Source organism: Schistocerca cancellata, chromosome 2 (genome assembly GCF_023864275.1).
Source record: "Schistocerca cancellata isolate TAMUIC-IGC-003103 chromosome 2, iqSchCanc2.1, whole genome shotgun sequence".
NCBI lineage: Eukaryota > Metazoa > Arthropoda > Insecta > Orthoptera > Acrididae > Schistocerca > Schistocerca cancellata.
Window position 1 is genome coordinate 73,246,147 of NC_064627.1, and position 22,063 is coordinate 73,268,209.

Consider the following 22,063-nt stretch of genomic DNA (forward strand, 5'->3'; position numbering starts at 1 on the left):
ACATCCATGCCCGACACAGGATTCGAACCTGCGACTGCAGCGGCCGCGCGGTTCCAGACTGTAGCGCCTGGAACTGCTCGGCCACCCTTGCCGGCTTTTCTGCTCAACTCACTGAACATGAAAGACAATACTTCTTCTTCTAGCAAGATGGGCGAACATGTCACACATATAAGGTGTTCCTTGAACGAGTCCATGCCGTCTTCACTTACGAACGAAATGTCAGCAAAATGCCACCACGTTCTTCAGATCTAACAACATGTGATTTTTCCTGTCGGGACACTTGAACAGCAATGTCTATGAAACAAATTCATAAACAATGCAGGAACTGAAACTTCCTGGCAGATTAAAGCTGTGTGCCGGACCGAGACTCGAACTCGGGACCTTTGCCTTTCGCGGGAAAGTGCTCTAGCATCTGAGCTATCCAAGCACGACTCACGCCCCGTCCTCACAGCTGTACTTCTGCCAGTACCTCCCCTACATTGATGTTTTAAGCACCTTCTTGTTTCTCACTGTCGAAGCGCAATTCGGGGATGGTGATTGCATCTTTCAGCACGATCGAGCACTTGTTCATAATGCCGGCCTGTGGCGGAGTGCTTACACGACAACAACATCCCTGTAATGGACTGGCCTGCACAGCGTCCTGACCTGAATCCTGTAGAACACCTTTGTAATGTTTTGGAACGCCGAATTCGTGCCATGCCTCACCGACCGACATCGATACCTCTCCTCGGTGCAGCACTCCGTGAAGAATGCGCTGCCATTCCCCAAGAAACCTTCCAGCACCTGGCTGAGCGTATGCCTGGGAGAGTGGAAGCTGTCATAAAGGCTAAGGGTGGGCCACACCATATTGAATTCCAGCATTACCGATAGAGGGCGCCACGAACTTGTAAGTTATTTTCAGTCAGGTGTCCGGATTGTTTTGATCACATAGTGTATACTGACTGTGTCAGTCATACAGGATCTAGTAATGCCTTCTGCAGAAGCTTTGAGGTGTTACATGAACACAGAATCCTGTAGTATTTCGGTTATTACAATTTAAATTAGTGAAATGTGTGCCTCACTCATACTGCTATGACGCCCATTCAGTATTCTGGATAATTTACTGTGTCAAGTTAACAGATTTTGATGGGTAATCTTTTCTCATTGACGACGTGCTGGAAGTCAACTGAGATGTGCTCCACGCCAACTAGATGGTTTTTCGTTGTTTTCTTGCTTCTCTGTACGATGCAGAACGGATTTTGCTTGCTGTTGTTTTATAAATTGGGGGTTTCGTTCGTCAATTTTTGGGTGTTTCTATTATAAGACACAGCCCATGCGGATTCTCAGCATCCCCTTATTATCTTTTGCTTCATGGTTATTTATATTCGAGCTTCTCGATGGGCTATCTTGTCTAACGTAGAACCAGTGAACCTACTGTGTGTATAGTACCGTCCTCACTTTCCTTGTGTTACCATAATGAATCGTTTCCGCAACCAATGTAGTGTAACTCAGTAACTGAAAAGATCCTTGTACTTCGGTTTTTTCTTGCATTAATAGTGTGTGTACCTTACTGTATTAATTATATCATGTATAGGTAGAGGATCAAGGAGAGTTCACGTCAGGCGATGGACTGTTTCTGATGACACCAGCAGCAGCATACCTGGAATTCTGACATCATCGCATGTGGCGACATGCACAAGGCCATGACGTCATCGCTCCTGGAATTCTGACACTGTCATGTCACTGCCCTCTGAAGGCCACGCTTTCCTCCCCTCCCCCATCCCCCGCCCCTTGCACAGTGAACCTCCATCCCCCCACTCGCCGACGTCACCATGCTGCTTGTTACTTGCATGGAAATTCAATTCCCTACCCTTTCAGCAATTTTACTTTGTGAGAGTGTTGTCATTTGCTGTCTGTTCTTCGAGGATGAAACGACACCCACTGCTTTTGAGCAATATGCTCCCCGTCATAGTTGAGTGCTCGGATGTTTGTCATATTTTTTTGCCCAAAAGTATCTGAGCGATCTGGCGCATCACACATGTGTTACATACATATGTCACACATGCCTCACGTCGATGTCCAGTCGCTACAACGTTGTGTCAACGCCCATGATTAATCTACAGCTCAAAATTACACTACTGGCCATTAAAATTGCTACACAACGAAGATGACGTGCTACAGACGCGAAATTTAACCGACAGGAAGAAGATGCTGTGATACGCAAATGATTAGCTTTTCAGAGCATTCACACAAGGTTGGCGTCGGTGGCGACACCTATAACGTGCTGACATGAGGAAAGTTTCCAACCGATTTCTCATACACAAACAGCAGTTGACCGGCGTTGCCTGGTGAAACGTTGTTGTGATTCCTCGTTTAAGGAGGCGAAACGCGTACCATCAAATTTCCGACTTTGATAATGGTCAGATTGTAGCCTATCGCGATTGCGGTTTATCATATCGCGACATTGCTGCTCGCGTAGGTCGAGATCCAGTGACTGTTAGCAGAATATGGAATCGGTGGCTTCAGGAGGGTAATAGCTACGGAACGCCGTGCTGGATCCCAACGGCCTCGTATCATTAGCAGTCGAGATGACATGCATCTTATCCGCATGGCTGTAACGGATCGTGCAGCCACGTCTCGATCCCTGACTCAACAGATGGGGACGTTTGCAAGACAACAACCATCTGCACGAACAGTTCGACGATGTTTGCAGCAGCATGGACAATTAGCTCGGAGACCATGGCTGCAGTTACTCTTCACGCTGCATCACATACAGGAGCGCCTGCGATGGTGTACTAAACGACGAACCTGGGTGCACGGATGACAAAACGTCATTTTTTCGGATGAATCCAGGTTCTGTTTACAGCATCATGAGGGTCACATCCGTGTCTGACGACATCGTGGTGAACGCACATTGGGAGCGTGTATTCGTCATCGTCATCGTCATACTGGCGTATCACACGGCGTGATGGTACGGGGTGCCATTGGTTACACGCCTCGGTCACCTCTTGTTTGCATTGACGGCACTTTGAACAGTGGTCGTTACATTTCAGATGTGTTACGACCCGTGGCTCTACCCTTCATTCCGGGTTCGATTCCCGGCGGGGTCAGGGATTTTCTCTGCCTCGTGATGACTGGGTGTTGTGTGATGTCCTTAGGTTAGTTAGGTTTAAGTAGTTCTAAGTTCTAGGGGACTGATGACCATAGATGTTAAGTCCCATAGTGCTCAGAGCCATTTGAACCATTTTGAACCCTTCATTCGATCCCTGCGAAACCCTACATTTCAGCAGGATAATGCACGACCGCATGTTGCAGCTCCCGTACGGGCCTTTCTGGATACAGAAAATGTTCGACTGCTGCCCCGGCCAGCACATCCTCCAGATCTCTCACCAACTGAAAACGTCTGGTCAATGGTGGTCGAGCAACTGGCTCGTCACAATATGCCAGTCACTACTCTTGATGGCCGTCCGGAGTGGCTGTGCGGTTCTAGGCGCTACACTCTGGAGCCGAGCAACCGCTTCGGTCGCAAGTTCGAATCCTGCCTCGGGCATGGATGTGTGTGATGTCCTTAGGTTAGTTAGGTTTAAGTAGTTCTAAGTTCTAGGCGACTGATGACCTCAGAAGTTAAGTCGCATAGTGCTCAGAGTCATTTGAACCATTTGAACCACTACTCTTGATGAACTATGGTATCGAGTTGAAGCTGCATGGGTAGCCGTACCTGTACACGCCATCCAAGCTCTGATTGACGCAATTCCCAGGCGTATCAAGGCTGTTATTACGGCCAGAGGTGGTTGTTCTGGGTACTGATTTCTCAGGTTCTATGCACCCAAATTGCGTGAAATTGTAATCACATGTCAGATCTAGTATAATATATTTGTCCGATGAATACTCGTTTATCATCTGGATTTCTTCTTGGTGTAGCTATTTTAATGGCCAGTAGTGTACTTTGATTGTGAGAGTGTCGTCATTTGCTGTCTGTATTTCGAGGATGAAATGACTCCCACAGCTTTTGAGCAATATGCTCCCCATTATAGTTGAGTGCTCGGATGTTTGTCATATTTTTTGCCCAAAAGTATCTGAGCGATCTGTTGCATCACACATGTGTTACAGACATATGTCACACATGCCTCATGTCGATGTACAGTCGGTATAACGTGGTGTCAACGCCCATGATTAACCTACAGCTCAAAATTACGTGTAATACTTATCAATAATGCGCTGTTGCTCTGCATTCGAGACCGCTGCACTCTAGTGAGGGGATCACGTGCTGTAGTGAGAAGCAGAGTAAAAGCAGTGATGACGCAAGAAAGCTGCAGCATGAAATAATGATGTCAAAATTTTGGTTGGGTGACGCGAAATCTGGAAACTGATAAAACCGGTAAATTGGACGTTAAATGTGGAAATTGGTAAAAAACTGATCAGATTTCCTAAAATGCAGGTGTACGAGTTAAAAAACTGAGCACTTTATGCAAATGTGTGTATGTCTGCTTACTGTGTAAAATGCATCCGTTCTTGCAGATAGTTAGCTGTCTGACATTAAATGTAGGTCATGATGCAAACAGAACTCGAGCAAGAGCTAATCACAATGTCACAACATAGCTCGTACTCAAAAGTATCCAAATGATCTGAGTTATGTATCAATAATGCACTGCTGCTCTCAGCCAATGGCTGCAGGGCTCCACTGCTGTTAGGCAATTTCTTCTCCATTCTAGGTCTGCGCTCTGTGGTCACAGGATTATGGTGTGAATGTTTGTTGTAATAAATTTGCTCTAGGTATGTGTGATGCATGTTACAATGGTTTCACACCAGCATATCCAGTTTATCAGTAATACAACCAGTACAACCAGCTTCCAGATTTGATATCCTGCCAGTTTGTCTATTGCATAGCTACTAGTTCCTGGGTTCGCTGCCACTCAACTAACATTTGGCAGACTATACTATAAAATAATTATTTTATACTTACAAACTGTTTACAAGGCAGTGATGCAAAGAAATCATGGCCTTCATGCACATGGCTGGATGTGATGTCGGAATAGAAAAATGTTAGTGCTGATGTCAGCAAAAGTGGTTCGTCACCCGATGTTTAGTCTCTTGTAAACTCTCCTTGACCCTCTACCTGTATGCATGCAAGATCTTAAGGTGGGGTAGTTTTAAATGTGTGTGTGTTTCGTTAACAAAATCTATTTCTTATTTTTGTATATGAAAACAAAGTGGTATGGAACATTACTTTCCTGTACCTTAAAGTGCACCACGATAGTTGCCAATATTTCACTTGCCACTCAATTCCTATTACCCTACCCCGACAATAAATGCATGACAACTGTTTTATAAAACAAGATCCCCGAATATGAGCATTAATAGCCATTTTCGTCAAGGATCATTGGAACCCGGTCACGAGGTAAAAAGTAGCAAATGCGGAGACTTCTGTGATGGACTGTTAGAGAAAGCAGTCTCTCATAGCGCACATTGTGTAAATGCAAGCACGACAACAATTTTCCGAACAGTGTGGCTTTTCTTTAATCGACAAACATTCATTTTGCTATTGTGTAAACGTAATTTCCACGCCAGAACATATTGCCAGTACATGTAAGTATTGGCAGATTGTATAAAAATGATTTAGTTTTGAAAAAGGTGCCAAACTGTTACTGATAAATTGCAGTCATTGACATTAATCATCACTGTCACTATGCTCTGCACCAACATACCCCAACACGGAATTAATAATTTCTCAAAATTAGTTAATAGAAATTTTATTGTAATTTCCATTACACTTAATATACATATTAAAAATGATTCAGTGAAAATTACAAAATCGCCAGATAAAAATTCCGCGTGTAATAGATATTTCTAAATTTGAAGGGATTAAAATTAACGTACGGCATTGTATGATGCGAGTTAGTCTACCTTGATTCGTTCTTATTGGTTGACAGCTGGAATGGCGCTCAGTTCAAATTTCACAGCTGGTGAACATAGATTTGGACACTTTTTGTTTTCATTTATACGTGAGATATTTATGTTTGAGATTTCGTTCTATCTCATATGTTAATGATCTTGAGGACCCATGAAATCATACTATCAATACGTACTTTTGATGTACCGCTGTGAGTAAGTACATTGATTGTATAAAAAAATAATTATATAAATTTTCTTTCTCGGTATTCATGTAGACGAACTGTTTTAGTTGTTTGAGTATAAGGTGAAGATATAAATCAAGTATTGTGGTTTTTCAGTGAGACAGAATTAATTAAATCATGTAAATCTGCAGGCTTTCTTTGCTGTTACCACTGAACGTGAAATCTTTTATGTTGTTACGGCACATCCTGTTCCACTTCAAATTCCTTCTTCCACGATCGACATTTGACCCCTCTGCTGGAATCTCCTTCAGGATATTCTGTATGTTTTTTGCTAGGTTATTCGCAGGATTACACCAGTTCCGACTAACATCTACATCTACATCTACATTTATACTCCGCAAACCACCCAACGGTGTGTGGCGGAGGGCACTTCACGTGCCACTGTCATTACCTCCGCCGGCCGGGGTGGCCGAGCGTTTATAGGCGCTACAGTCTGGAACCGCGAGACCGCTACGGTCGCAGGTTCGAATCCTGTCTCGGGCATGGATGTGTGTGATGTCCTTAGGTTAGTTAGGTTTAATTAGTTCTAAGTTCTAGGGGACTGATGACCTCAGAAGTTAAGTCCCATAGTGCTCAGAACCATTTGAACCATTTTGTCATTACCCGCCTTTCCTGTTCCAGTCCCGTATGGTTCGCGGGAAGAACGACTGCCGGAAAGCCTCCGTGCGCGCTCGAATCTCATAAGTAGGGGGAAGCAATATATTCGCACCCTCTCCAAACCTGGACAGCAAGCTACACCGCGATGCAGAGCGCCTCTCTTGCAGAGTCTGCCACTTGACTTTGCTAAACATCTCCGTAACGCTATCACGCTTACCAAATAACCCTGTGACGAAACGCGCCGCTCTTCTTTGGATCTTCTCTATCTCCTCTGTCAATCCGACCGGGTACGGATCCCACACTGATGAGCAATACTCAATAATAGGTCGAACGAGTGTTTTGTAAGCCACCTCCTTTGTTGATGGACTACATTTTCTAAGGACTCTCCCAATGAATCTCAACCTGGTACCCGCCTTCCCAACAATTAATTTTATATGATCATTCCACTTCAAATCGTTCCGTACGCGTACTCCCAGATATTTTACAGAAGTAACTGCTACCAGTGTTTGTTCCGTTATCATATAATCATACAATAAAGGATCCTTCTTTTTATATATTCGCAATACATTACATTTGTCTATGTTAACGTTCAGTTGCCACTCCCTGCACCATGTGTCTATCCACTGCAGATCTTCCTGCATTTCGCTGCAATTTTATAATGCTGCAACTTCTCTGTGTACTACAGCTCTCTCTGCAGATTACTTGAGACGTTCTTTGCACAACAGTATTTAGCACGGATAGGGACTGCGACTGCTGTGTTCGGATGCGGGCTGAGTTGGCATCCCTTCGCTCCCAGCTTCAGGCCGTGTTGGCTTCGGTCACACAGCCTGAGGCTGTTGCCAATGGACATCACTGTGGGGGTCCGGGTGGGGAGTTTGACGGGGACGGCCAGCTTGTCCCACGCATCCCCCGACTGGACTACGGCTGTGGCTGCCCAGGATACTGCACACATTGAGGCTGACCCCTCACCCATGGTAGAGTGGGAGGTCGTCTCGAGGTGTGGCAGGAGGCGAAAGACATTCTGAAGGGCTGAACGGAAGTCCTCTCCAGTTTGTCTGACGAACCGGTTTCAGGCTCTGTCTCCAGCTGATACTGATCTTCGGCTGGACGTGGCTGCTTGTCCTGTTCCAGAGGTTGCCCCCAGTATGCAAGATCCGGGCGGTCACAGAGGGTGGGCTTACTGGTAGTTGGGAGCTCCAACGTCAGGCGTGTAATGGGGCCCCTTAGGGATATGGCTGAAAGGGAGGGGAGGAAAACCAATGTGCACTCCGTGTGCATACCGGGGGGAGTCATTACAGGTGTGGCAAGGGTCCTTCCGGATGCCATGAAGGGTACAGGTTGCACCCATCTGCAGGTGGTCGCTCATGTCGGCACCAATGATGTGTGTCGCTATGGATCGGAGGAAATCCTCTCTGGCTTTCGGCGGTTATCTGATTTGGTGCAGACTGCCAGTCTCGCTAGCGGGATGAAAGCAGAGCTCACTATCTACAGCATCGTCGACAGGACTGACTGTGGACCTTTGCTACAGAGCCGAGTGGAGGGTCTGAACCAGAGGCTGAGACGGTTCTGCGATCTTGTGGGCTGCAGATTCCTCGACTTGCACTAGCAGCGATTGTGTGGCGTGGACAGGGCAGTTTTTTAGATTAGATGGCCTCGGGCAAGTACAGAAAGGGCAACAGCCTCAAAGGGTGCGGGACAAAGTCAGGACGTGCGGGGACCAAGCAGCCATCAGTATTGTAATCGTAAACTGTCAAAGCTGCGTTGGTAAAGTTCCAGAACTTCAAGTGCTGAAAGAAAGCACCGAAGCTGAAATCGTTATAGGTACGAAAAGCTGGCTGAAGCCAGAGATAAATTCTGCCGAAATTTTTACAAAGGCACAGACGGTGTTTAAAAGGGACAGATTGCATGCAACCGGTGGTGGCGTGTTTGTCGCTGTTAGTAGTAGTTTATCCTGTAGTGAAATAGAAGTGGATAGTTCCTGTGAATTATTATGGGTGGAGGTTACACTCAACAACCGAGCTAGGTTAATAATTGGCTCCTTTTACCGACCTCCCGACTCAGCAGCATTAGTGACAGAACAACTGAGAGAAAATCTGGAATACATTTCACATAAACTTCCTCAGCAATTTTTAGTCTTACGTGGAGATTTCAATTTACCAGATATAGACTGGGACACTCAGACGGGTGGTAGGGACAGAGCATCGAGTGACATTATACTGAGTGCACTATCCGAAAATTACCTCGAGCAATTAAACAGAGAACCGAGTCCTGGAGATAACATCTTGGACCTATTGATAACAAACAGACCCGAACTTTTCGACTCTGTAAGTGCAGAACAGGGAATCAGTGATCATAAGGCCGTTGCAGCATCCCTGAATACGAAGTAAATAGGAATATAAAAAAAGGGAAGAAGGTTTATCTGTTTAGCAAGAGTAATAGGAGCCAGATTTCAGACTACCTAACAGAGCAAAACAGAAAATTTCTGTTCCGACACTGACAATGTTCAGTGTTCATGGGAAAGGTTCAATGCAATCGTAAAATGCGTTTTAGACAGGTACGTGCCGAGTAAAACTGTCAGGGACGGGAAAAATCCACCGTGGTTCAACAACAAAGTGAGGAAACTACTGCGACAGCAAAGAGAGCTTCACTGCAAATTTAAACGCAGCCAAATCCTCTCAGACTAACAGAAGCTAAACGATGTCAAAGTTAGCGTACGGAGGGCAATACGTGAAGCGTTCAGTGAATTCGAAAGTAAAATTCAATGTACCGACTTGACAGTCATCCTGGGATGATAATGACATTGAAACAGAGGATGACACGCGTAAAGCTAAAATCCTAAACACCTTTTTCAAAGGTGTTTCACAGAGGAAGACCGCACTGCAGTTCCTTCTCTAAATCCTCTCACGAACGAAAAAATGGCTGACATCGAAATAAGTGTCCAAGGAATAGAAAAGCAACTGAAATCACTCAACAGAGGAAAGTCCACTGGACCTTACGAGATACCAGTTCGATTCTACACAGAGTACACGAAAGAACTTGCCCCCCTTCTAACAGCCGTGTACCGCAAGTCTCTAGAGAAATGGAAGGTTTCAAATGATTGGAAAAGAGCACAGGTAGTTCCAGTTTTCAAAAAGGGTCGTCGAGCAGATGTGCAAAACTATAGGCCTATATCTCTGACATCGATCTGCAGTAGAATTTTAGGACATGTTTTTTGCTCGCGTATCATGCCATTTCTGGAAACCCAGAATCTACTTTGTAGAAATCAACATGGATTTCAGAAACAGCGATCGTGTGAGACCCAACTCGCATTATTTGTTCATGTGAGCCAGAGAATATTAGATACAGGCCCACAGGTAGATGCCATTTTCCTTGACTTCCGGAAGGCGTTCGATACAGTTCCGCACTGTCGCCTGATAAAGTAAGAGCCTACGGAATATCAGACCAGCTGTGTGGCTGGATTGAAGAGTTTTTAGCAAACAGAACACAGCATGTTGTTCTCAATGGAGAGACGTCTACAGACGTTAAAGTAACCTCTGGCGTGCCACAGGGGAGTGTTATGGGACCATTGCTTTTCACAATATATATAAATGACCTAGTAGATAGTATCGGAAGTTCCATGCGGCTTTTCGCGGATGATGCTGTAGTATACAGAGAAGTTGCAGCATTAGAAAATGGTAGCGAAATGCAGGAAGATCTGCAGCGGATAGGCACATGGTGCAGGGAGTGGCAACTGAACGTTAACATAGACAAATGTAGTGTATTGCGAATATATAGAAAGAAGGATCCTTTATTGTATGATTATATGATAGCGGAACAAACACTGGTAGCAGTTACTTCTGTAAAATATCTGAGAGTATGCGTACGGAACGATTTGAAGTGGAATGATCATATAAAATTAATTGTTGGTAAGGCGGGTACCAGGTTGAGATTCATTGGGAGAGTCCTTAGAAAATGTAGTCCATCAACAAAGGAGGTGGCTTACAAAATACTCGTTCGACCTATACTTGAGTATTGATCATCAGTGTGGGATCCGTACCAGGTCGGGTTGACAGAGGAGATAGAGTAGATCTAAAGATGAGCGGCGCGTTTCGTCACAGGGTTATTTCGTAAGCGTGATAGCGTTACGGAGATGTTTAGCAAACTCAAGTAGCAGACTCTGCAAGGGAGGCGTTCTGCATCGCGATGTAGCTTGCCGTTCAGGTTTCGAGAGGGTGCGTTTCTGACTGAGGTATCGAATATATTGCTTCCCCCTACTTATACCTCCCGAGGAGATCACGAATGTAAAATTAGAGAGATTCAAGCGCGCACAGAGGCTTTCCGGCAGTCGTTCTTCCCGCGAACCATACGCGACTGGAACAGGAAAGGGAGGTAATGACAGTGGAACGTAAAGTGCCCTCGGCCACACACCGTTGGGTGGCTTGAGAAGTATAAATGTAGATGCTGATGTAGATTTGTAGGACCTGGTTCTACAGGATACGGAGACGAACCAAAGTAGAAGATGCTGGCAAATGGCCCACCAATATGGTGTAAGCCCAAGTACGATTATGTGTATCCTGCATGACAACCTCTACTATCTCTGTTATCTGCGACGAGTACAAGGTTTATGAGCCGCGGAATTACCTCTACAGGAAGGATTTTGTCGATAGTTTTTGCACCCGACCACCACAATTGTGGGTTATTTGTCAACAGTCCTCTTTACCGACGAAGCAACGTTTACCAGAACTGGCATAATTAGCCTGGATAATCGTCATATGCGGGGTACCCACAATCCTTGGGGAATGGTTAAGGTGTCTCATCATCAGCGTCGGTTCAGCGTCAATGTGTGGGCAGGGATTTTTTGCGCTTCAATAGTCTATTATTCCACAACGCCTCGACGGACTCCGTACGGAATACTCTGCCTGGGCTGGTTCAGAATGCGCCTTTGACAACACGACACACTTTGTGGGTCCTTAGTGACGGAGCACCACCCGACTTTCGCATTACAGTTCGGCTGACACGTCAGCAGCGTCTTCCACGGACGTTGGATAGGACGCGGAGGCTCTGTGGCATTGACTGTTAGATCACAGGACTCAAACCTCCTGGATTTTTTGCTCTGGGGGCATCTAAAAAGCGTGGTGTATGTTGAACCAGTTACTGATGTGCAGACCCTTCAACAGCGTGTTCACGACGTCTGCGACGCTATTAAGAGAGAGGCGGGAATGTGCGAAGGAGTGCGGCAATCGATAATCTGACGTGTAAACGTGTACATTGCATCCCGAGGAGGCCACTTTGAACGTCTGTTGTGACGTGGATGCGATGCAGCTCTGTACTGTGTACCAGGACGATTTGTTGTCATCGCATGCACACACTGTCCATTTACCTCCACCTCCAGTCAGGAATTCGTCCCTGTAGTATGCCGGTTTCATTAATGTCCACCATCACATGAATACAGAATCAGTTTTGCCATTAGAATTAAGTCGAGCCGGCCTTTGTGACCGATCGGTTCTAGGCACTTTAGGCCGGAACCGAGCTGCTGCTACGGTCGCAGGTTCGAATCCTGCCTCGGGCATGGATGTGTGTGTGATGTCCTTAGGTTAGTGACGTTTAAGTAGTTCTAAGTTCTAGGGGACATATGACCTCAGATGTTAAGTCCCATAGTGCTCAGAGCCATTTGAACCAATTGAGTCGAACATTATCGTTTTTTCGCACACTGAAACAGCATTTTTTCATAGTTTTGCTAGTGTTTCATCACCATCATCATCCTTAAGGGCTAGTCGTATGGGTCTACTCCCTCTTGAACGAAAATTGGCAGTTGGCTTATTGTGACAAAAAAAAAAAAAAAACGAAACGCGACATTTTAGCTACAGTAAGCAGTGTCCCAATATGATGTCTGCTGGATCCAGACAGTGGCGTATCAGGTGGTGTTGGTTGAGATTTCGTTGAGCGTTTCTGACGTCCAAAGGACATAATACGTTGTACAAGCGCAGTTATGGTTCGAAGCACGCAGTTCTACGTTCTGAAGTTACGAAATGTAACGTATAAACTAGTTCCTTTACTGTTCTGTTATGATACTGGTGGTCCATCACAGGAAACCATATTAGCCGGAAAGTATCTGGGAGTACCGGTCCGGAGCGACGCGAGATGGAATGACCTCATCAAACTAGATCTAGGGAAAACGAATGCCAGACTGGGATTCGTTGGAAGACTCTCCAGGAAGTATAAGCCATCCGCGATATAAGGGGCGTATAGAACACTTGTGCCATTCACTATTACTGACGAGGCTGGACCCTTATCAGGTTGGTTTAGTAGAAGAGGCAGAGAATATCCCCGTTTCGTCACGGAATCGATTAAGAGCCGCTAGAGCATTACAAAACTGTTCAACAGAGTCCACTGCCAAACGATACGAAGGCGTAGTTTACCATCACGGAGTTCACTGCTGAAATTCTGACAGCCCGCTTATCTTACTTGATTATATGAATGCTGTAGATGGAAGCGATGGGAACTAGAACTGGCAGGAAAATTCGGTTCGGGATCAAGGAATGAAAGAGACGAGCATGTAGAATGTGCCAAAGAGTTGTGTTTTGCATCACGGACATCGTTTTTTAGCCATCACCCAAGGAGGAGATACACGGTGATGCAGCTGCCCCTACCGCCGTCGTTTTATACAACCCGCAATGCTATAGCTGGCTCTCACACCGCACGTGCTATGGCTTCTTACTTTCTCGCTCGCTAAGAGCAAACTATTAAGTTCTACAGAAGAAAATAAACAGCACCTTTTGGCGGGAAATTTAATGTAGTTAAATATTGTACTGGGGTACATTTTTGCTAGAGGCCATAGTTTTCGAGTTATTCCAGAAAAATTTACAAAAGTTACCTTCCGACACTAAACACCACCGGCCAGGATTTCTAGAATGTTGTTGTGGCACTTCTTCCTACCGCTAAACAAAGATTTAGATTGCACGAATTATTTCTCACATTCGACCTTTTTTTGTCTCCATGACTGGCGTTATCACTCCACCGGCCTAGTCGACTACTGACAAATTGCGAAATTGGCGTTTACCAAACAATTTTGTGTATTTTAACAGCACAAAATAAACAATTACATAGCTGTATGCGTCAGGCGTTCTGACTAGGAAACTGCTGTACTTGTATAGGTTGAATTTGGATCGAATTGTCATCGTAATTAGTATCAGCGTAACGTGTAGAAAAATCGTTTTGCTTTATTACTCTCACGGGCACGTTTAAATTATTAATTTTAACAACGTAGCCGACTATGCTGGTGGCATAACTGCCCAATCAGCAGCGACCAAAACAGCTCAGGTATGGGGAACAATCCGTGAAGTAGGAAATTTTTGAACAGTGGTGGGAAGGAGTGCTACGAACAACATACAAGAAATCCTGAATGAGGAGGGATGGGATGGGTGTGGGGTGGAGCTGTGTCCGAAGGTCACTTTTGTACGTTTTACTAGAATAACTCGAAAGTCGTGACCTCCAGCTACATAAAATTTCCAACAAAAAGGTGTTGATCGTTTTCTGTAGGACAAATAGTTTGCGCGTAGCGATCGAGATAATATGAAATATAAGTTGATGAAGGCCAGCTATAACATTTTGAATTGTCTAAAACGACAGCAGAAGGGCAGCGAATCACATCCTATAATTGGAATATATCCGCGGATTGCAACACTTTCCAGATTGACTTCGTAATGGTTAGAAAGAGATATAAAATTCAGGTTAAAGAAAGGTAGTAATTGCTACCTTAGATGCGAAGTGGGAAGTAACATGTGTTGTTAATGAAGAAGCACGTAAAACTGTAATTCTCTTTCTAGAGATAAAAGAGAGGTAGAATAGTTACGGAAGAAAGTCCCGTTGCACTGAGTGATAACGATGAAACTGCAAGGAGAGAAACTGTACAGTGAGGAAGTACTGTCTCAAAGTATCGTTAAAAAAAAAGGAAGAGAAGAAGGCAGATGTATTAGTAAATTTATCTTTAAAGAGGAATTAGAACTAGCTGTGAAAAAGCTGAGAAATTAGAAAGCCCCAGGCATGGATAGCATTTCTGCTGAACAAGTGGGAGAAATGAAAATGAAAGGTCGGTTACAGACTGACCAGACAAAACATTTTGACCACCTTATGGTCCACCTCCGGAACGCAGTACAGTATCGTTTACCGTGTGCGGCCACGTGTTTGACGAGTACAGTACCGGATCTGTTTTCGGAGCTGTGTGGTACGAGACGCCTGCTCCCAGATCACGCAGTTGCCGCCACTTACGAACTTGTGGAGGTTTGTGGACGCCGAGCTGGTGGCTGCTAGCGTCCGAGATTCGTCGCAGAGGCTTCTTCACATGAGGCGACTTTGGCGGCCGAGACGTCAGGGGGAGCTCAATGTCGTGTTTCTCGGAGTAAAGCAGCACGCTTGTCGCACTGTCGTGAAGACGTTAGCCTGCTGGAAGATGTCATCGCTGTCGGAGGAGACATGAAACATTAAGTGATGCAGGTGACAGGCAAAAACTTCCACGTCGTCCACGGCTGCCACAGTGCCTCCGATGACAGCTACCGGCCCGGTGGAAGCCTCGGTGGCTGTCCCCCACAGCATAATACTGCTCCCCCCTCTCCCCACCGGCTGGTTGTAACGATAAACGTGGTTCATCTGGCCGAACAACACGTTCCCATTGATCCACAGTCCAGCTTCGATGACGTCATGCCCACTGCACTCGTAACTGACGATTCTGAGCACTCAACACGCGAACACGCCTCCTCCAGACGCTCATGATCTGCTGTGAGCCCTGCACGTTTTGTTCCTAAGCACTCGTACCTCACCTACGCCTACATCACACTCTGCAAGTCACCTAATGCTGTGTGGTGGGCGGTACGTTTTGTACCACAGACTGATCCACCTTACCCTGTTCTATTCGTGAATGGCGAGTGGGATTAATGATTGTCGGTAAGCCTCTGTATTGGCTCCAATTTCTCGAATTTTCTCGTCGCGGTCACTACACGAGATGTATATGGACGAAAGTAATACACTACTGGCCATTAAAATTACTACACCAAGAAGAAATGCAGATGATAAACGGGTATTCATTGGACAAATATATTATACTAGAACTGACATGTGATTACATTTTCACGCAGTTTGGGTGCATAGATCCTGAGAAATCAGTACCCAGAACAACCACCTTTGGCCATAATAACTGCCCTGATACGCCTGGGCATTGAGTCAAACAGAGCTTGGATGGCGTGTACAGGTACAGCTGCCCATGCAGCTTCAACACGATACCACAGTTCATCAAGAGCAGTGACTGGCGTATTGTGACGAGCCAGTTGCTCGGCCACCATTGACCAGACATTTTCAGTTGGTGAGAGATCTGGAGAATGTGCTGGCCAGGGCAGCAGTCGAACATTTTCTGTATCCGGAAAGGCCAGTACAGGACCTGCAACATGCGGTCGCACATTATCCTGCTGAAATGTAGGGTTTCGCAGGGGTCGAATGAAGGGTAGAGCCACGGGTCGTAACACATCTGAAATGTAACGTCCACTGTTCAAAGTGCCGTCAGTGCAAACAAGACGTGACCGAGACGTGTAACCAATGGCACCCCATACCATCACGCTGGGTGATACGCCAGTATGGCGATGACGAATACACTCTTCCAATGTGCGTTCACCACGATGTCGCCAAACACGGATGCGACCATCATGATGCTGTAAACAGAACCTGGATTCATCCGAATAAATGACGTTTTGCCATTCGTGCACCCAGGTTCGTCGTGGAGTACACCATTGCAGGCACTCCTGTCTGTGATGCAGCGTCAAGATTAACCGCAGCCATGGTCTCCGAGCTGATAGTCCATGCTGCTGCAAACGTCGTCGAACTGATCGTGCAGATGGTTGTTGTCTTGGAAACTTCCCCATCTGTTGAGTCAGGGATCGAGACGTGGCTGCACGATCCGTTACAGCCATGCGGATAAGATGCCTGTCATCTCGGCTGTTGTTGATACGAGGCCGTTGGGATCCAGCACGGCGTTCCGTATTACCCTCCTGAAGCCACCGATTCCATATTCTGCTAATAGTCATTGGATCTCGACCAACGAGAGCAGCAATGTTGCGATACGATAAACTGCAATCGCGATAGGCTACGATACGACCTTTATCAAAGTCGGAAACGTGATGGTACGCATTTCTCCTCCTTACACGAGGCATCACAACAACGTTTCACCAGGCAACGCCGGTCAACTGCTGTTTGCGTATGAGAAATGGGTTGGAAACTTTCCTCATGTCAGCATGTTGTAGGTGTCGCCACCGGCGCAAACCTTGTGTGAATGCTCTGAAAAGCTAATCATTTGCATATCACAGCATCTTCTTCCTGTCGGTTAAATTTCGCGTCTGTGGGTCACGTCATTTTGGTGGTGTAGCAATTTTAATGGCCATTAGTGTATGTTGTCCGAGTCTTCCCGGGAAGTCCTCTTTCGAAATTTCAATAGAAATCTCCGTGATGCGTTTTGCCTCTTTTGTAACGTCTGCCGATGGAGTTTGTTGAGGATCTCAATAACGCTCGCGCATCGACTAGACGAACCTGTGATGAAATTCGCTGCTCTTCGTTGGATATTCTCTCTCTCTTCTACGACTCCTACCTAGTATGCATCCCGTACTGATTGACAAGAGCCAACAGTCGATCGAACAAGAGCCTTGTAAGTCACTTCCCTCGTCGATCAGTTACACTTCCTTAAGAGCCTTCCCATGAATCTGTCTGGCGTCTGCTTTTTCTATTTACCTTATGTGGTCGTTCTACTTACGGTCGCTCTCCACGGTTTTTCCTCGATATTTCGCATAGATACTATTTCGAGCAGTTTGTCATCAGTAGTGCAGTTGAACAGTAGTGGATTTCTTTACCTGCGTATCCCTAGTATATTACATTTATTTACATTCAGCGTCAATTGCCAGAGCCTGCTCTATCCATCAGCTCCCTGCAGGTAATTCTGCAAATCGATACTGTCTTCTCGCATGGTTACTTTGTTATAGACGACAGCATCGTCTGCGAATAGTCTTAAAGAGCATCCGACGCTTTCTACTAACTCATTTATATGTACGGTGTTGTAAACAATAACGGGCCTGTTACACTTCCTTGGGGTACTCCGGAAACTACGTTTTCACCTGTCGATTTCGTTCCGTTAAGAGCGACGTGTTGAGATCTATCTGTGAACAGGTCTTGAATCCAGAATGAGATTTTCACTCTGCAGCGGAGTGTGCGCTGATATGAAACTTCCTGGCGGATTAAAACTGTGTGCCGGACCGAGACTCGAACTCGGGACCTTTGCCTTTCACGGGCAAGTGCTCTACCAACTGAGCCACCCAAGCACGACTCACGCCCCGTCCTCACAGCTTTACTTCTGCCAGTAGCTCGTCTCCCACCTTCCAAACTTTACAGAAGCTTTCCTGCGAACCTTGTAGAACTAGCACTTCTGAAAGAAAGGATATTGCGGAAACATGGCTTGCCCGCGCAAGGCAAATGTCCCGAGTTCGAGTCTCGGTCCGGCACATAGTTTTAATCTGCCAGGAAGTTTCAGGTCATGAATCATTCGCAAATCTGGTCCGATACTCAGCAAGCTCTTATTTCTTTTTCACTAAACGGCAGTGTGAGACGGTATCGAACGCCTTCCTGAAGTCGAGAAACGCGGCTTCGACCTGAGTGTCATGTTTTATAGCGCTATGGATCTCGCGGAGGAGCAAAGCGAGCCGATTTTCTCTGCGAAATCCATTTTTTATTTATATAGAGGAGATTTTCATTCTCCAAAAACGTCATAATTCTTGAGCACAAAACATGATGCACTACTCTAAAACATACCGACATCAACGGTGTGTATCTATGATTGTGTGCCTCTGTCCTACAACCCTTCTTGAAAACGCAAATGAGCTGTGCTTCTTTTCCATCCTTCGGTACGCTTCGTTGTCCAAGGGCACCACTGTAAACTGCTGATAGAACAGGAGCAAGTTCTTTTGCAAAATCTTTGTAGAATTCTACCTATCTCATCTGGTCATGATGCCTTTCCACTACTAAATGAGTGTCAGTTGCATCTCTACTCCGCCATCGACTATCGCAATATCCGCTATTTCGACGTTCGTACGACGATTGAAAGGAGGGACTGTTACCTTCTCCCAAGACGAAACAATTTCGGAAGACCCAATTCAGTATTTCGACCTTGTCTCTTTTATCTTCCCTTTCGGTGCCAGTACTGTCACTGATTGAATGAATAGCTGGTTTCGAGCCGCTTACTGATTTTATGTAAGACGAAAACCTCTTAGATTTTGTATGTTCATCCTTGTGATCAATGTTCCACGCGACCTCTCCTGTTGACTTACGTAATAAAATGAAACACCTGCAGTCGTCGTTGTGCTGTTATTTTATTGCGTGGCAACCAGTTTCAGTGGCGCAGTACGCCATCTTCAGGCGTTAGCTGATGCTGAGGGGGCGGACTCCGATGGGTATGCACGATCCCATCAATGGCCCAAACTAGCTTCCGTAGAATGCTGTAACTTCGATCTTGTATCTGAAACGATATAGTCACATCTTCAAGACATGCGTTAGTCTTGTTTACCTGCTTTGGACTGCCCTAACAGATATGACCTAATACTGGTCTAACAACTTTTAGCATAATGGTAAAAAAGCAGAAATATACACACATCAAAAAAGTTTTGCATCACCCAGGTTCCCAGAACTCCTGAAGACTGAGGTTGACTGTGGATATTGTATCACAGACACAGTCCATTTGACTGTTCAGAGATGTCACTAAACCCACCCATAAATGTAAACAACCATGCATGAGCAGCGCGTATTAGATTGAAGGGGTCCGACAGCCGATCAGTTCCAGTAATTCCACCAGGAAGGAGGTATATGGCTCGTCTTGTCTGTAGTTCAACGATGCCTAGACGGTCAATACCGCGGTTCGATCGCGTCCGCGTTGTTACTTTGTGCCAGGAAGGTCTCTCAACAAGGGAAGTGACCAGGAGTCTCGGAGTGAACCAAAGCGTTGTTGTTCGGACATGGAGGAGGTACAGAGAGACAGGAGCTGTCGATGACATGTCTCGCTCAGGCCGCCCAAGGGCTACTGCTGCAATGGATAACCGCTACCTATGGATTATGGCTCGGAGGAACCCTAACAGCAACGTAACCATGTTGAGTAATGCTTTTCGTGCAGCCACAGGACGTCGTGTTACGATTCAAACTGTGCGCAATAGGCTGCATGATGCGCAACTTCACTCGCGGCGTCTATGGCGAGGTCCGTCTTTGCAACCACGACACCATGAAGCGCGGTAGAGATGGGCCCCACAACATACCGAATGGACCGCTCAGGATTGGCATCACGTTCTCTTCACCGATAAGTGTCGCATATGCATTCAACGAGACAATCGTCGGAGTCGTGTTTGGAGGCAACGTGGTCTGGCTGAACACCTTACACACTGTCCAGCGAGCGCAGCAAGGTAGAGGTTCCCTGCCGTTTTGAGGTGGCATTATGTGGGGCCGACGTACGCCGCTGGTGATCATGGAACGCGCCGTAACGGCTATACGAAACGTGAATGCCATCCTCCGACCGATAGTGTAACAATATCGGCAGCATATTGGCGAGGCATTCGTCTTCATGGACGACAATTCGCGTTCCCATCTTGCACATCTTGTGAATGACTTCCTTCAGGATAACGACATCTCTCGACTAGAGTGGCCAGCATGTTCTCCAGACATGAACCCTATCGTACATGCATGGGATAGATTGAAAAGGACGACGTGACCCACCGACCACTGTGAGGGATCTACGCCGAATCGCCGTTGAGGAGTGGGACAATCTGGACCAACAGTGGCTTGATGAACTTGTGTATAGTATGCCACGACGAATGCAGGCATGCATCAGTGCAAGAGGACGTGTTACTGGATATTGGAGGTACTGGTGTGTACAGCAATCTGGACCACCATCTCTGCATGGTGGTTCAACATGCAATGTGTTATTTTCATGAGCAATAAAAAGGGCTAAAATAATGTTTATGTTGCTCTCTATTCCAATTTCCTGTACAGGTCCCGGAAGAACCGAGATGATGCAAAACGTTTTTTAATGTGTGTAGATAGTACAGAAGATAAATTAAGTAATACATAGTCAAACGGCAGTTTGATCTTTTAAAAAGTATCGCATGACTGTGGCTCAATACTACCGAAAGCTTTTTGTTGGTCAGTTCTCACTTCCCTTGAGTCTGAGATGGTCTCTTTGTTTACGGAGTAGTTATCTAACACGGCTATCAAACCACTCTGTCATCAGATCTGATACATAAGGCTACCCGTCCTCCTCACAGAGCGGGAGAGCTTTTGGCCTCCAGGTTCTGTGATGAGACGAGGACTCCCAGCAACTTGTCGCCTGCTCGTGGCTTCACTATCCTTCAGCCGTCCAGCTTCGCCGTTCCCAGGCACCTGGGCCACAATGATCTGCCTTTCACCAAAGACGCTACATCAGAGTTTTCCCCACTAGGAGCCCGTCTCGTCACTAGAACGACTCTTCATTCGCTTCTGCTCCGCTTGCATACATTGCGTAACAAAACTAAAGGATGACTTTTTCGGAACCCTGTAATCCCCACTCTTTTCGACGTTTAAGTTTGGAATTTGTCTCAAATGTACCTAAGACGTTTTTCTCTGTGATGAAGCAAAAGCATGGCAGCCAGAGATGTCACCCTCGGGTTCGACGACGCTTCAGACAGCAAGGTGTCGACGCATTCGAAAAAAAAAAGAGTCCACAGCTCGGGTGTTGATGTTAGCAGTAAGGTGGATTAATGACGTCGCATTGGCAACAAATTTCAGTACCATTCTACTCAATACCACCGTGGAAATGTCACACGATGTAATGGTCGTGACAACCGCTTTTACTAACTTTTCGCCGCTTCTTTTGACGGCTCTGCGATAGAGGTCAGAACCGTGACACCCAGCGTTGAAATCAAGCGGTTTTTTTATGCGTGGCCGAAGTAAACATTTCAGACATACCGCCACTCAGAATGGACAAGGAAAGGCCTCATAGGATTCCATAAACAGCGTCAATGATATCACCACTTTCCCTCGGGAGTTGTTTAAGTGGTTGTAATCGACAGTTTGCAGTGCGGTGAGCGACAGAAAGATGTCATGGACAATCTTTGACACTGCCTGCACCCTTGGGCGTTTCAGCCCTTCTCTGTGGACACTGTGGAGCTCCATTCCCACACCCCTTTGGAGTGCAACGCGGCCGTAATTCACGCTCTCGTGTGCAATTTGAAACCACTAGGGATCGTTCTAAACCTTGCTACGAAATTTGAACGTGATGCTTTTTCAGCTCTCATGTTTTCCGCCCTCCTGTGGCGTCAATACACGCAGTG

The 22,063-nt window shown here is 46.0% G+C and overlaps 1 protein-coding gene and 1 non-coding gene across 2 annotated transcripts in view; both read right to left on the minus strand.

Moving 5' to 3' along the window:
• Positions 1-22,063, minus strand: part of LOC126150913 (lens fiber major intrinsic protein-like) — a 143,596-nt gene that overhangs the window by 69,023 nt on the left and 52,510 nt on the right. The window lies entirely within an intron of this gene.
• Positions 17,967-18,041, minus strand: Trnas-uga (transfer RNA serine (anticodon UGA)). The gene has a single exon. It is a non-coding gene; the product is annotated as a tRNA-Ser (tRNA).